This window comes from Dipodomys merriami, unplaced genomic scaffold, assembly GCF_024711535.1.
Source record: "Dipodomys merriami isolate MVZ:Mamm:240054 unplaced genomic scaffold, mDipMer1.0.p SCAF_3, whole genome shotgun sequence".
NCBI classification, from domain to species: domain Eukaryota; kingdom Metazoa; phylum Chordata; class Mammalia; order Rodentia; family Heteromyidae; genus Dipodomys; species Dipodomys merriami.
This window is the reverse complement of record NW_027204492.1, coordinates 75,813,910-75,828,011: the sequence shown is the minus strand read 5'-3', so window position 1 is coordinate 75,828,011 and position 14,102 is coordinate 75,813,910. Positions and strand designations below refer to the sequence as shown.

General features: G+C 40.5%; 1 pseudogene; it reads right to left on the bottom strand.

Moving 5' to 3' along the window:
• Positions 1 to 488: 488 nt before the first annotated feature.
• LOC138839862 (rho GTPase-activating protein 19-like) lies at positions 489 to 9,449 on the bottom strand (annotated as a pseudogene).
• Positions 9,450 to 14,102: the final 4,653 nt, after the last annotated feature.

Genomic DNA, 14,102 nt, shown 5'->3' with positions numbered 1-14,102 from the left:
CAGTTTAAGAGTCCATTTGGATTACCAATCCAAAAGAAATGGCTTTTAAAACAAAAAAGTGACAACAACCAGTTACTCCTCAACATTATTAAAACAGAGAAAAGCCCAAAATATCAGTTAAAATTACTAATCCACTAAGATCAACAGTACTTTTAAAAAATAATCACTGACAGTTGGGCACAAAGCAGTTGAAAAACAGTTGAAAAAACAGACCTGGCCTAACAAAGCATATTGAATAAACACTGGAGTCCAACTGGTACTGCTGATTTACTATACAATATAAGTTGGTTGTTCTCTAGTTAGTGGTTTTCCCTTATAATACTTTAGAGAGAGAGAGAGAGAGAGAGAGAGAGAGAGAGAGAGAGAGAGAGAGAGAGAGAGAGAGAGAGAGAGAGAGAGCACAGCACTCTCTCAGAAGGCACAGCTTATAAATGATAGCCAGTGAGTGGGTTAGAGGTTATTCAGTCATATATGGTATAAATTGGCTCTCACAAATCAAAATGCAGCAAGCAAACTGCAAGTCCCAACTTCGCAGTGAGCAGAAATAACACCTGGTCCACTAAGGAGAAAATTCTGGTGGATGACAGGAGAGGTCTTAATCCTTCAGAGGAATCTTTTCTCCTCTCCTTCTTCCCCTCAGACCATTTCAAACTTGTTGGCATCATGACAGCAGGAGAACCAGAATATGATAAGTTCATATTTTCTTTGCTGGTGCTCTCCAATTCACTCATGGCCACAGACTCTGGAGTAGGGGACTTGTTTCTCTTCTGTCATCATCTGACTTCCTAGGACTTTGCACTTAATTAGCCCACTAAAGGAGCACCAATGGGCCCTCTTCTGTACACGGGAAGTAGACTGTTCTCTGCCTGGTGTTTGGGTCAAAGATTTTTTATGAAACTGTCGAATAAGCTGCTTCTTCTTTGCTGACTCTGGCATATTGTGAACATGCTGGAAGAGCTCTCTCAGGGCCTCTTCTGTCCACTGCTGGGTTTCCTCCTGCTGAGAGGAGGAATCTGACTGGTTCCATTTCTTAGGTTTTACCAGCTGGAAGGACTTAGCATGACATGAAGCCATTAGATCAAGGTCATCCTTTGAGACTTGATTTCTGGAGCTCAAATAGTGCAACCTGGCACATTCATGAATATAAGCAGAAGCCTTAAAAAGCTTCTGTGAGTGTTTGATCATAAAAGCCATCCATTGTTTAATTTTGTAATATTCTCCTGAAGGTCATTTGTAGTGACAATTTTTGGCCATAGAACATGTGGCGCAAACATAAGAGCAGACATCTTATTCTTATCTTTTTTTTTTTTTTGCTGTCTGGTATAGGAGATTAAGCAATAACTTCAACAAGTTATGATTGGGTGGAGGGAGAATGAGAAAAGCAACTGAAGAGCCTCAATTTGCTGCTCTTTATCTGGTACATTGGTCTTGTTTCCTTTATCATCAAACTGCATCAAATCAGCAATTTTGAGCTGTGCACTGAAATGTTTATGTGTCAGTAAGGGCTCTGGTAACTCTCCTAGAAATATCTTCAGCAAGGTGACAACATTGTTGAATGAAATTCCCCTGATTTCAAGTCAGTTCCATTATTGAGAGCATCTCTTAAAATCTGCTGTTGAACACTATTGCCTGGTACTCTAAACAAACCCTCTACTCAAAAATTTTTGTGAAGATATTCAATCAATTGGTATATTTGGGCAGTGCCTTCTTCAGTCAGTGGAGATCCAAATACCACTCCTTTTTCCTTTCACTTGAAAGTCATCAGAGACCAGAAGAATCCATTGCTCGGCCAGCCCCACCAGGCAAATTAGGGTCCATTTCTCCCATCAGCTAAGCCAGCTCAGTTCCAGGTAAATCGATAAGTCTTGTGATATTGCTGACCACCAACTCAGTGAACACCTCAAGTTTCTCATGTCAGAGCTTCTCCACAAAAAAGTCAGGATTGAAGATAATTGGCTGACCTTGAAGGGAAGAATTATTGCAGATAACAAAACTACAGATGGCATTACTCTGGCTGGAGTCCTGGGATGGTGCCTCCCCTTCACCCAGCGCTTCTCCAGTGGAGTATTTATAAGCTGATATTTCCATTCGGGTCCATACAAGTGTATGGACATAGGTCACCTAAAAAAAATGGAAGTCTTTTTCTCAAATCTTCAACACAGTGCAATAAGGTGAGGTTCAACTTACTCCGCAGGTTGAACTGAGTGAATGCCTAACACTTCTACTCACCAATACACAGGTTCTAGGATCGAGATGCGGATTTTCCCAAGAAGCATGTATAGTCCTATGGGGAAAAGCAAACCCGCATGCCCAGTCTGAAAGCTTGCAACTGCTGCACAGCTCTCTAGCTGCTATTATTATGTAATTCAAAATGAGTTTTTTGCAAAACTTCAAGCATGCAGAAGCAACTATGTAGAATTCAGAAGCATATATTGACCAGGAGCACCTGTAGGCTCACCTGGTCCAAGAATCTGAAAATTTTCCTAAGAAGTATTGAAAGCAGTGAAATGCTGTTATGTTGCGATGACTCAGAAACTCTCTGAGTATGCCCTGCAGAGGTCATTATGCTAACAACAATGGTGGAGTATTTAGAAGCTGATATTTCCACTCGGCATCAATACAAATGTATGGACATAGGTTGAGTCCAGAAAAATGGAAGTCTTGTTCTCAAATCTTCAACACAATTCAATAAGGTGAGGTTCAACTTACTCAGGTTGCACTGAGTGAAGGCGTAAAAGTTCTACTCACCAATACCCACGTTTTAGAAATGAGAAGCTGATATTCCCAATAAGTATGTATCGTCCTATGGAGAAAAGCAAACCTGAATGCCTTGTCTGAACGCTTGCAACTGCTGCTGAGCTCTGCAAGTGCAATTGTTCAGCAATTCAAACTGAATTGTTTCGCCAACCTTCAAGTGGGTAGAACAAACCACGAAGAATTCAGAAGCAGATATTAACCCGGAGCACCTGTGGGCTTACTGGCTCCAAGAATCTGGAACTCTTTCTAAGAAGCTTTGAAAGCAGTGAAATGTTGTTATGTTGCAATGGCTCAGAAACTGACTCTTGGCGTCCCCAGCAGAGGTCATTCGGCTATCAACAACCGTGGAGTATTCAGAAGTTGATATTTCCAATCGCCGTCCATACAAATCAATGCCCATAGGTCACGTTCAAGAAAACGGAAGTCTGGTTCTCATATCTTCAACACAGTGCAATAAGGTGAGGCTCAACTTACTCCACAGATGGAAGTGAGTGAATGGGTAAAAGCTCTAATCACAAATAAACAGGTTGTAGAAAAGAGAAGCAGATATTCCCAATAAGCATGTATCGTCCTATGGAAAAAAGCAAACCTGAATGCCTTGTCTGAAAGCTTCCAATACTGAAGAGCTCTGGAACTGCAATTATTAAGCAATTCAAACTGAGTTACTGTGCCAAACTTCAACTGAGCAGAAGAAATCACATAGAATTCAGAAGCAGATATTGACCAGGAGCACTTGTGTGCTCACCGGGTCCAACAATATGGACCTTTTCCTAAGAAGCATTGAAAGCAGGGAAATGATGTTATGTTGCAATGGCTCAGAAAATGATTTTGAGTGTTCCTGGCAGAGGTCATTTGGCTAACAACAATGGTGGAGTATTTAGAAGCTGATATTATCACTCAGTGTCCATACAAATGAATGGACATGGGTAGCCTCAAAGAAAATGGAAGACTTGTTCTCAAATCTTCCACACAGTGTAATAAGGCGAGGTTCAACCTACTCCACAGGTTGGACTGAGTGAAAGGGTAAAAGCTCTAATCACAAATAAACAGGTTGTATGAAAGAGAAGCAGATATTCCCAATAGGCATGTATTGTCCTATGGGGAAAAGCAAACCTGAATGCCTTGTCTGAACACTTGCAACCATTGCCCTGCTGAGCTCTGTTAGTGCAATTGTTCAGGAATTCAAACTGAATTGCTTTGCCAACCTTCAAGTGGATAGAACAAACCACGAAGAATTCAGAAGCAGATATTAACCGGGAGCACCTGTGGGCTTACTGGCTCCAAGAATCTGGAACTCTTTCTAAGAAGCTTTGAAAGCAGTGAAATGTTATGTTGCAATGGCTCAGAAACTGATTCTAAGTGTGTCTGGCAGAGATCACTTGGTTAACAACAATGGTGGTGTATTTAGAAGCTGATATTTCCAGTCAACATCCATACAAATGTATGGAAATAGGTCACCTCAAAGAAAACTGAAGTCTTGTTCTCAATCTTCAAAACAGTTCAGTAAGGTGAGGTTCAACTTACTCTGCAGGTGGAAGTGAGTAAATCGGTAAAAGCTCTAATCACCAATACATAGGTTGTAGGAACAAGAAGAGGATATTCACAATAAGCATGTGTAGTACTAAGTGGGGAAAAGAAAACCTGAATGCCTTGTCTAAAGGCTTCCAATGAATGAAGAGCTCTGCAACTGCAATTATTAAGCAATTCAAACTGAGTTACTTTGCTAAACTTCAAGCAAGCAGAAGCAATCACATAGAATTCAGAAGCAGATATTAACCAGGAGCACCTGTGGGCTCGCCGGGTCCAAAAATCTGGAACTTTTCCTAAGAAACATTGAAATCAGTGAAATACTGTTATGCTGCGATGGCTCAGAAACTCATTCTGAGTGTGCACGGCAGAGGTCATTATGCTAACAACAATGGTGGAGTATTTAGAAGCTGATATTTGCAATTGGTGTCCATTCAAATGGATGGACATAGGTCGTGTCCAGGAAAACGGAAGTCTTTTCCCAAATCTTCAACACAGTGCAATAAGGTGAGGTTCAACTTACTCCACAGGTTTCACTAAGTGAAGACCTAAAATCTCTACTCACCAATACCCACATCTTAGGAACGATAAGCAGATATTCCCAATAAGCATGTATTGCACTATGGGGAAAAGGAAAACTGAATGCCTTGTCTGAATGCTTGCAACCACTGAAGAGCTCTGCACCTGTAATTTTTCAGCAATTCAAACTGAGTTGCTTTTCTAAAATTCAAGCATGTAGAAATAACCACATAGAATTCAAATGCAGATATTCACTAGGAGCACCCGTGAGTTTACTGGGTCCAAGAATCTGGAACTCTTAGTAAGAATCATTGAAAACAGTGAAATGAGGTTATGTTGCAATGGCTAAGAAAATGATTCTGAGTGTCCCCAGCAGAGGTCATTTGGCTAACAAAAACGGTGCAGTATTTAGAAGCTGATATTTCAAGTCCATACAAATATATTGACAGAGGTCACCTCAAAGAAAACTGAAGTCTTGTTCTCAAATCTTCAACAAGTGCTGCCGAACTCTGCAACTCTAATTGTTCAGCAATTCAAACTGAGTTACTTTGCAACACTTCAGTCTCATAGAAGAAACCACATAGAATTCAGAAGCAGACATTAGCCAGAAGCACCTGTTGGCCTACCCGGTTCAAGAACCTGAATTCTTCCTAACAAGCATTTAAAGCAGTGAGATGCTGTTATGTTGCCATAGCTCAGAAAATCATTCTTAGGGTGCCCAGCAGATGTCATTTGGCTAACAACGATGGTGTATTTAGAAGCAGATATTTCGAATTGGCGTCCATACAAATGCATGAACATAGGTTGTGTCAAAGAAAATGGAAGTCTTTTTTTTTACTTAATAGTTTATTAAGGATGAAAACTATAACATTAATTACACAGAGGCATAAAACCCAAGAATTGGTAGGAATGTAGTCTATATAACTGAATAATGTGTAGACATCTCTGGCAATCTATAAAGACATATATTTATTAGAATACTACCATCTGGGTGTCACTCTATTCTTATTTTGTCAAGCCCTGGGGCTCGATCTCAGGTCCTGGGAACTGCCTGTCATCTCATTTTTTTTTTATTGTGAGAATACCATACAGAGGAGTTACAATTACATGGGCAAGATAACAAGTACATTTCTTATCAAGCATTGTTGCCTCCTCTTTGTTTCCCCTTCCCATCCCTTCCCACACTCAACCCCTCCCTCCACCCGATCCTCCCCCCACACCCCACCAAAGTTGTAAAGTTTGTTTTTCGACATAACGACTTGTACATCTCATTGTTGCAATGGGTAAGAAAACGGAAGTCTTGTTCTCAAATCTTCAAGAGTACAATAAGGCAAGGTTCAAGTTAATCCCCAAATTGAACTTAGTGAATACATAAAAGCTCTATTCACCAATACCCAGGTGGTAAGAAAGAGAAGTGGATATTCCCAATAAACGTGTATACTCCTATGTGGAAAAGCAATCTCAATGCCCCATCTGAAAGCTTGCAACCATTACAGAGCTCAGCAACTCTAATTGTTCAGCAATTTTTTCTGTCAGTATTTTCATGTTATTTGTTATTTTATTTTTTATTTTACTTTTATTTTTTTAATTGTGAAAATACTGTACAGAGGGGTTACAATTACATGGGCAAGATAGAGTACATTTCTTATCAAGCATTGTAAGGTCCTCCTTTGTTTCCCCTTCCCATCCCTTCCCATCCTCCCCCCGGCCCCACACCCAATCCTCCCCCTCCACCAAAGTTATAAAGTTCATTTTCCACATAACGACTTGTACATCTCATTGTTGCAATGGATCCACCTGTATACTTATTTAAACGATGTGTTTTTTCCCTTCCCCTCCACAAATTATAACAATCTCAAATACAGTGAATGCAGGGATTATACCATGGGGGAGGGACATACAAAGCAACAAAGAAATAATGTTATAAATGTTATAATAATGTTATAAATGTGTTAGAAACAATCACCTGGAAGAAAAAAACATTTGAATACATATCTTAGGGTTCATTTCCCTAACATCAAATTATCTGACCTTTTCTGGCAAACCAGAAATTATTAGGTTTAGGGAGAGATGTGTGTAAAAATAGGAAAAGACGGATGTGGAAAGGCAGAGGGTGAGTTTACTAAGTCCTAATCTCAAAGCAGGAAATAGGTTGGATAGAATGGTAGAATGGTAGTAGAGAGAGAGAAAAAAGAAGAGAAAGAGAAAAAAGACACAAGAAAAAATAGAAAAACAAATATTAAAAATTAAAAAGTGAAACACTTAATAACTTAAAAATTATGCAAATTTTAAAACGTAATTTTCAGAAAAGAACGAGGATAGGATAAGTGTAAGGATAGAAAGAAGACGTGAAAAACTTAAAAATAAAAATGCTTAAAATATTATATAGGTATAAAGAGGTAGGTAGCACTGCTATTAAGGAATTTAAGTCTAAAAGATTTTGAATTGAGTAATAAATTTCTGGATTAAGTGTGTACACAATGGGGGATAAGTATAATAATCGACTACGGGTATATCTGAGGATGAGCAGAACAGCAATTAAGTCATGCAAAAAAGAACAAAAGAAAAGGTGAAAAGAATGAGAAGGAAAGAAAAAAAGAGGATCAAAAGGTCAGTAGAGCTAAAAAAAAAAAGAAAGAAAAAAAGAAAAAAAAAGAAAGAAAAAGAGAAAAAAGCACACACACTCATACCCTTAAAATAAAAATTAAGAGGAAGAAAAAAAAGTTAATAGAAAACAAATCTTTAAAAAAATTTAAAAATTAAAAATTAAAAAAAATTTAGAAAAAAAATTTTTATAAAAGGTACAAAAAAAAAGAGTTCTTTGATTTTTTGGGGGGGTGATGGGAAGATCCTGTATCTCCCGTGTGTCTGTAACCAGTCTCTAGTTGGAGTCTCTGGTCTGATGTGGTGTTTGATTTTCCTGTGGCTTGGATGGTTTCTTAAGTCGGTTAGTTTGAGCAGGCAAGAAAATGCTCTGCTTTACCCAGGATTTTGTGATCCTCCTCCCAGGCTAGTTCAATAGGAGGGAGATCTGCTTTGAGTATCACAAAAGAGGGAGATGGCTGTTTCCTCTAGTTGGGAGATGCTTTGATGAGGCTAGGTTCTGGGTAGAGTTGAGGCCTTTCAGCAAACAATAGCTTTTCCCTTAGGGGCTAGCTTCTGAGACACTCACAGAGCCCAGCCTGGAGCCATTCTCATGTTTATGTTTACTGAATTCCAATTGATTGTCTGGGCTGCTGTAGGGAGGTTCATCCTCTGGCTCTGTTTACCCAGTGAAGAAAGCCACTCCTGGGGCTGGCAGCCTGGGCTGGGTGATTTTTCCCTGGGTGGAGCTGAGCCTGGCAGGTCAGGTTAGGCTCCTGTGACCTGTTAAATGACTCTAGTTTTCTTCCAAGGCCTGAGTTGGAGCTAGCTGCTCAGCCAGGCCTTTGTCAGTATCAAAGATGGAGATCTCTGGTAGTGGGTGGGGGAAGGGTGGCCTTCCCTCCTCTGCTCCCTGAGAAGGAGTGAGGATATGAGGCTTCTACTCACGCCAAGTCTTGGGTCCTGGGTCGTCTCTGGTCTGTGATCTGCAGGGTGAAGATACCTGCTCCTTGTCAGTTCTTGCTGGTGTTGAGTCGAATCCATTCACCCGCTGCGTCTGGCGCCTTCGTCCTGGACTCTCTGTGTTGCAGGTATGGCGGCTACGGCCACTGCCACCGCAGCTGCCGCTGCCGCCGCAGCCACTGCTACTGGCAAATACTCAGATCTGTATCCTTGCCTGGATTTTCCCTCTCTGGCCTAATTCTCTGTCCTGTGATGGCACACTTGGTGTGATCTCTGGCTTAGGACTGTTCACTGGAACACTAAAACTGCTTTCTATGCGAGAGCTTGTTTAGCCTCAAGCTTCTCCTCTGCCATCTTCCCAGAACTTCTGTTCAGCAATTTAAACTGAATTGTTTTCCCAAACTTCAAGTGTGTAGAAGAAACCATGTAGAATTGAGAAGCAGACATTTACAGAGAGCACCTGTGGACCTACAGGGTCCAAAAGTCTTTAATTCTTCCTAAGAAGCAGTGAAAGCAGTGAAATGCTGTTATGTTGTGATGGCTTGGAAACTCATTCTCAGTCTGCTTGGCAGAGGTCATCAGGCTAACAACAACAGTGGAATATTTAGAAGCTGATATTTCTACTTGGCATCCATACAAATTTATGGACATAGGTCGAGTAAAAAAAATGGGATTCTTGTTCTCAAATCTTCACTGTGCAATAATGCAAGTTTCAACTTACTCCACAGGTTGAAGTGAGTGAATCTGTAAAAGTTCTATTCACCAATACACACGTTGTAGGAACCAGAAGTGGATACTCCCAATAAGCATGTATCATCCTCAGGGGAAAAGCAAACCTGAATGCCTCGTCTGAAAGCTTAGAACCACTGCAGAGCTCTGGAACTCCAACTGTATAACAATTCAAACTGAGTTCCTTTCCCAAACTTTAACCATATAGAAGAAACCACATAGAATTCAGAAGCAGATATTTACTGGGAGCACTTATGGGCCTACCGGGCCCAAGAATCTGGAGCTCTTTCTAAGAATCCTTCAAAGCATTGAGATGCTGTTATGTTGCAATGGCTCAGAAACTCATTCTCAATGTGCCCAGTAGAGGTCATTCAGCTAAGAATGGTGGATTATTTAGAAGCTGATATTTCCAGTCGGCATCCATGCAAACGTATGGACATAGGTCACATCAAAGGAAAGGGAAAACTTGTTCTCAAATCTTCAACACATAGCAATAAGGTGAGGTTCAACTTATTCCACAAGTGAACTGAATGAAAGTGTAAAAGCTCTACTCACCAATACCCACGTTATTGAATGAGAAGCAGATATTCCAAATAAGCATGTATCATCCTATGGGGAAAAGAAAACCTGAATGACACATCTGAACACTTCCCACCACTGCAGAGCTCTGCACCTCCAACTGTTCAGCAATTGCTTTGCCAAACTTCAAGTGTGTAGCAGAAACCAAGTAGAATCCAGAAGCAGATATTAACTGGGAGCACCTGTGGACCTATCAGATACAAGCATCTGGAATTCTCCAAAGCAGCATTTAAAGAAGTAAAATGCTGTTGTGTTGAGATAGATCAGAATCTCCTTCTCAGTATGCCTGGAAGAGGTCTTTCGGCCAACAACAATGGTGGAGTATTTAGAATCTGATATTTCCAGTCTGCATCCATACATATGTATGGACATAGGTCTCATCAAAGAAAAAGGAAGTCTTGTTCTCAAATCTTCAGCACTGTGCAATAAGGCGAGGTTCGACTTACTCTGCAGGTTGAACTGAATCAATGAGTAAAAGCTCTACTCACCAATACCCACGTTGTAGGAAAGAGAAGTGGATAGTCCCTATAAGCATGTATTGTCCTATGGGGAAAAGCAAACCTGAAAGCCTCATCTGAATGCTTGAACCACTGCAGAGCTCTACAACTCCAATTTTTCAACAATTCAAACTGAGTTGCTTTGCTAAACTTAAACTGTGTAGAGAAAACCATGTAGAATTCAGAAGCAGCCATTAACCGGTAGTACCTGTGGGCCTACCCAATCCAAGAATCTGGAATTCTTTTTTTTTTAGTATTAAATTTTTTATTTTTTTTATTGTAAAAATGTTGTACAGAGGGGTTACAGTTACATGAGTAAGGTAATGAGCACATTTCATAGCGAGCATTGTTACCTCATCCTTTATTTTCCCCCCTAACATCACTTCCCTCCCTGCCTCCCCAACTGGTCCCGTGCCCCCCACCCCGTCATTGTAACATTCGTTTTCAATATAGTGTCCTGTACATCTCGTCGTTACAATGGGTCAGCCTGCATCCCCATTTAAGCGTTCTGCAATATCCCTTCCCCTCCCCAAATTACAAAAATGTATATACAAAGTGAAAAACACTGGCATCAAATCCAGTGAAAACAGGGGTTATACCATGGAGGAAGAATATACAAAAGAAACACTTAGTGTATTGTAAGTCTATTAAAAACACTGGCAAGAAAGAACTGAGTGAATGAGTAAAAGCTCTAAGCACCAATACCACATTGTAGGAATGACAAGCAGATATTTCCAATAAGGATGCATTGTCCTATGGGGAAAAACAAACCTGAAAACCTCATCTGAAAGCTTGCAATTGCTGCAAAACTCTGTAACTCCAATTGTTCAGAAATTCACATTGAGTTGCTTTTCCAGACCTCAAGAGTATAGAAGAAACCATGTAGAAATCAGAAGCAAATGTTAACCAGGAGCACCTGTCTGCCTACTGCGTCCAAGAATCTGCAATTCTTCCTAAGAAGCATTGAAAGCAGTGAAATGATGTTATGTTGTAATGGATCAGAAACTCATTCTCAGTGTGCCTGGCAGAGGTCATTCGGCTAACAACAACAGTGCAGTATTTAGAAGCTGATATTTTCACTTGGTGTCCATACATATATATGGACATAAATCGCATCAAAGGAAACAGAAGTCTTGCTCTCAAATCTTCAACACACTGCAGTAAGGTGAGGTTCAACTTACTCTGCAGGTTGATCTGGGTGAATCTGTAAAAGCTCTACTCACCCATATGCACATTGTACAAACCAGAAGCAGATATTACCAGTAAGTGTGTATTGTCATAGGCAAAAAGCAAACCTGAATACCTGTTCTAAATACTTGCAACCACTGCAGAACTATGAAAGTCCAATTGTTCAGCAATTCAAACTGAGTTGTTTGCCAACCTTCCAGCCTGTAGAAGAAACCATGAAGAATTCAGAAGCAGATATTAATGGGGAGCATCTGTGGGCATACCGGGTCCAAGAATCTGCAGTTCTTCCTAAGATGCATTGAAAACAGAGAAATGCTGTTATGTTGCGAAGGCTCAGAAACTTATTCTAAGTGTGCCCCTCAGATGTAATTCGGCTACCAACAACAGTGGAGTATTTAGAAGCTGATATTTCCAGTCAGGGTCCATACAGATGTGTGGACATACATCCCATCAAAGAAAACGGAAGTGGTGTGCTCAAATCTTCAACACAGTACAATAAGGTGAGGTTCAACTTACTCCCCAGGTTGAGTTGAGTAATACCTAAAAGCTCTACTCACCAATAACCACGTTGTAGGAATCAAAAGCATATATTCCCAGTAAGCATGTATTGTCCTATGGCAAAAAGGAATGCCTCGTCTGAACACTTGCAAATGTTGCAGAGCTCTGCAAATCCCATTGTTCAGCAATTCAAAGTGAGTTTCTTTGCCAAATGTGAAGTGTGTAGAAGAAACCACGTAGAACTCAGAAGCAGATATTAAACAGGAGCAACCGTGGGTCTACTGTGTCCAAGAATCTGCAATTCTTCCAAAGAAGCATTGAAAGCAGTGAAATGCTGTTATGTAGCTACAGCTCAGAAACTCCTTCTCAGCATGCCCAGGAGAGGTGGCATATTTAGAAGCTGATATTTCCAGTCAGCATCCATACATATGTATGGACCTAGGTCTCATCAAATAAAACAGAATTCTTGTTCTCAAATTGTTAACGCAGTCCAATAAGTCGAGGTTCAACTTACTCTGCAATTTGACCCTAGTGAATGCATAAAGGCTCTTTTCAACCATACCCACGTTGTAGGAATGTGAAGCAGATAACCCTAATAAGCATGTATCAGGCTAAGGGGAAGTACAAACCTAGGTGCCTCGCTTATACCTTTGTAACCCCTACAGAGCTCTGAAACCACAACTGTTGTGCAATTCATTCTGAGTTGCTTTGCCAATTAAGCGTGTAGAAGAAACAACTTAGAAATCAGAAGCAGATAGTAACCCGGTACCCCTCTGGGCCTACAGGATTCAAAACTCTGCAATTCTTCCTTAGAAGCATTGAAAGCAGTGAAATGCTGTTATGTAGCTGTAGCTCAAAAACTCATTCTCAGTGGGCCCGGTAGAAGTCATTTGGCTAACAACTACGGTGGAGTATTGAGAAGCTGATATTTCCAGTCGACAGCCATGCATATGTATGAATGTTGGTCGGGTCAAAGGAAATGGAAGTCTTGTTCACAAATCTTCCACACAGTGTAATAAGGCAAGGTTCACCTTACTCCAGAGGTTGGACTGAGTGAAAGTGTAAAGCTCTACTCACTAATACCCACTTTGTAGGAACAAGAAGTGGACATTCCAAAATAACATTCATCATCCTACGAGGAAAAGCAAACCTGAATGCCTCATCTGCACGATTGAAACTGCTGCAGATCTACAACTCCAATCTTTCAGCAATTGAAATTGAGTTGCTTTGCCATACTTCAAGCATGTAAAAGAAATGACATAGGATTCAGAAGCAGATATTAACTGTGGGACTACCGGGTCCAAGAAAGTGGAATTCTTCCTTATAAGCATTGAAAGTAGTGAAATGCTGTTATGTTACAATGGCTCAGAAATTCATTCTCAGTGTGCTCAGCACAGGTCATTCGGATAAAACCAATGTCTGAGTATTTAGAAGCTGCTATTTCCAGCAGGTGGCCATACATATGTATGGACATAGGTCGTGTCTAAGAAAATTGAAGTCTTGTTCTCTAATATTCAAAAAATTGCAATAAGGCAAGGTTCAACTTACTCCACAGGTTTAAATGAGTGAATGCATAAAAGCTCTATTCATCCATACCCACGTTATAGGAAGAAGAAGCGGATATTCCCAATAAGCATGGATCGTCCTATTTGGAAAAACAAACCTGAATGCCTCGTGTGAATGCTTGCTACAGCTGTAGATCTCTGCAACTCCAAATGTTCAGCAGTTCAAACTGAATTGCTTTGCCAAACTTCAGTCATGTAGAAGAAACCAAGGAGAATTGAGAAGCAGATATTAACCAGAAGCACCTGTGGGCCTACCTGGTCCAAGAATCTGGAATTCTTCCTAAGAAAGATTGAAAGCATTGAAATGCTGTTAGGTTGCAATGGCTCAGAACTCATTCTCAGTGTGCCCGGCAGAGGTCATTCAGCTAACTAGAAGGGTGGAGTATTTAGAAGCTGATATTTCCAGTCGGCGTACATACGTATGTATGGACATAGGTCACATCAAAGAAAATGGAAGTCTTATTCTCAAATCTTCAACACAGTGTAATAAGGCAAGGTTCAATTACTCCCCAATTGAACTGAGTGAATGCATAGAAGCTGTATTCACCAATAAGCACGTTTTAGGGACCAGAAGCAGAAAATAAGTACGTATCATCCGATCGGGAAAGTAAACATGAATGCCTCATCTGCATGCTTGCAACCGCTGAAGAGCTCTGCAAATCCAATTGTTCAGCAATTCTAGCTGATTTTCTTGGAA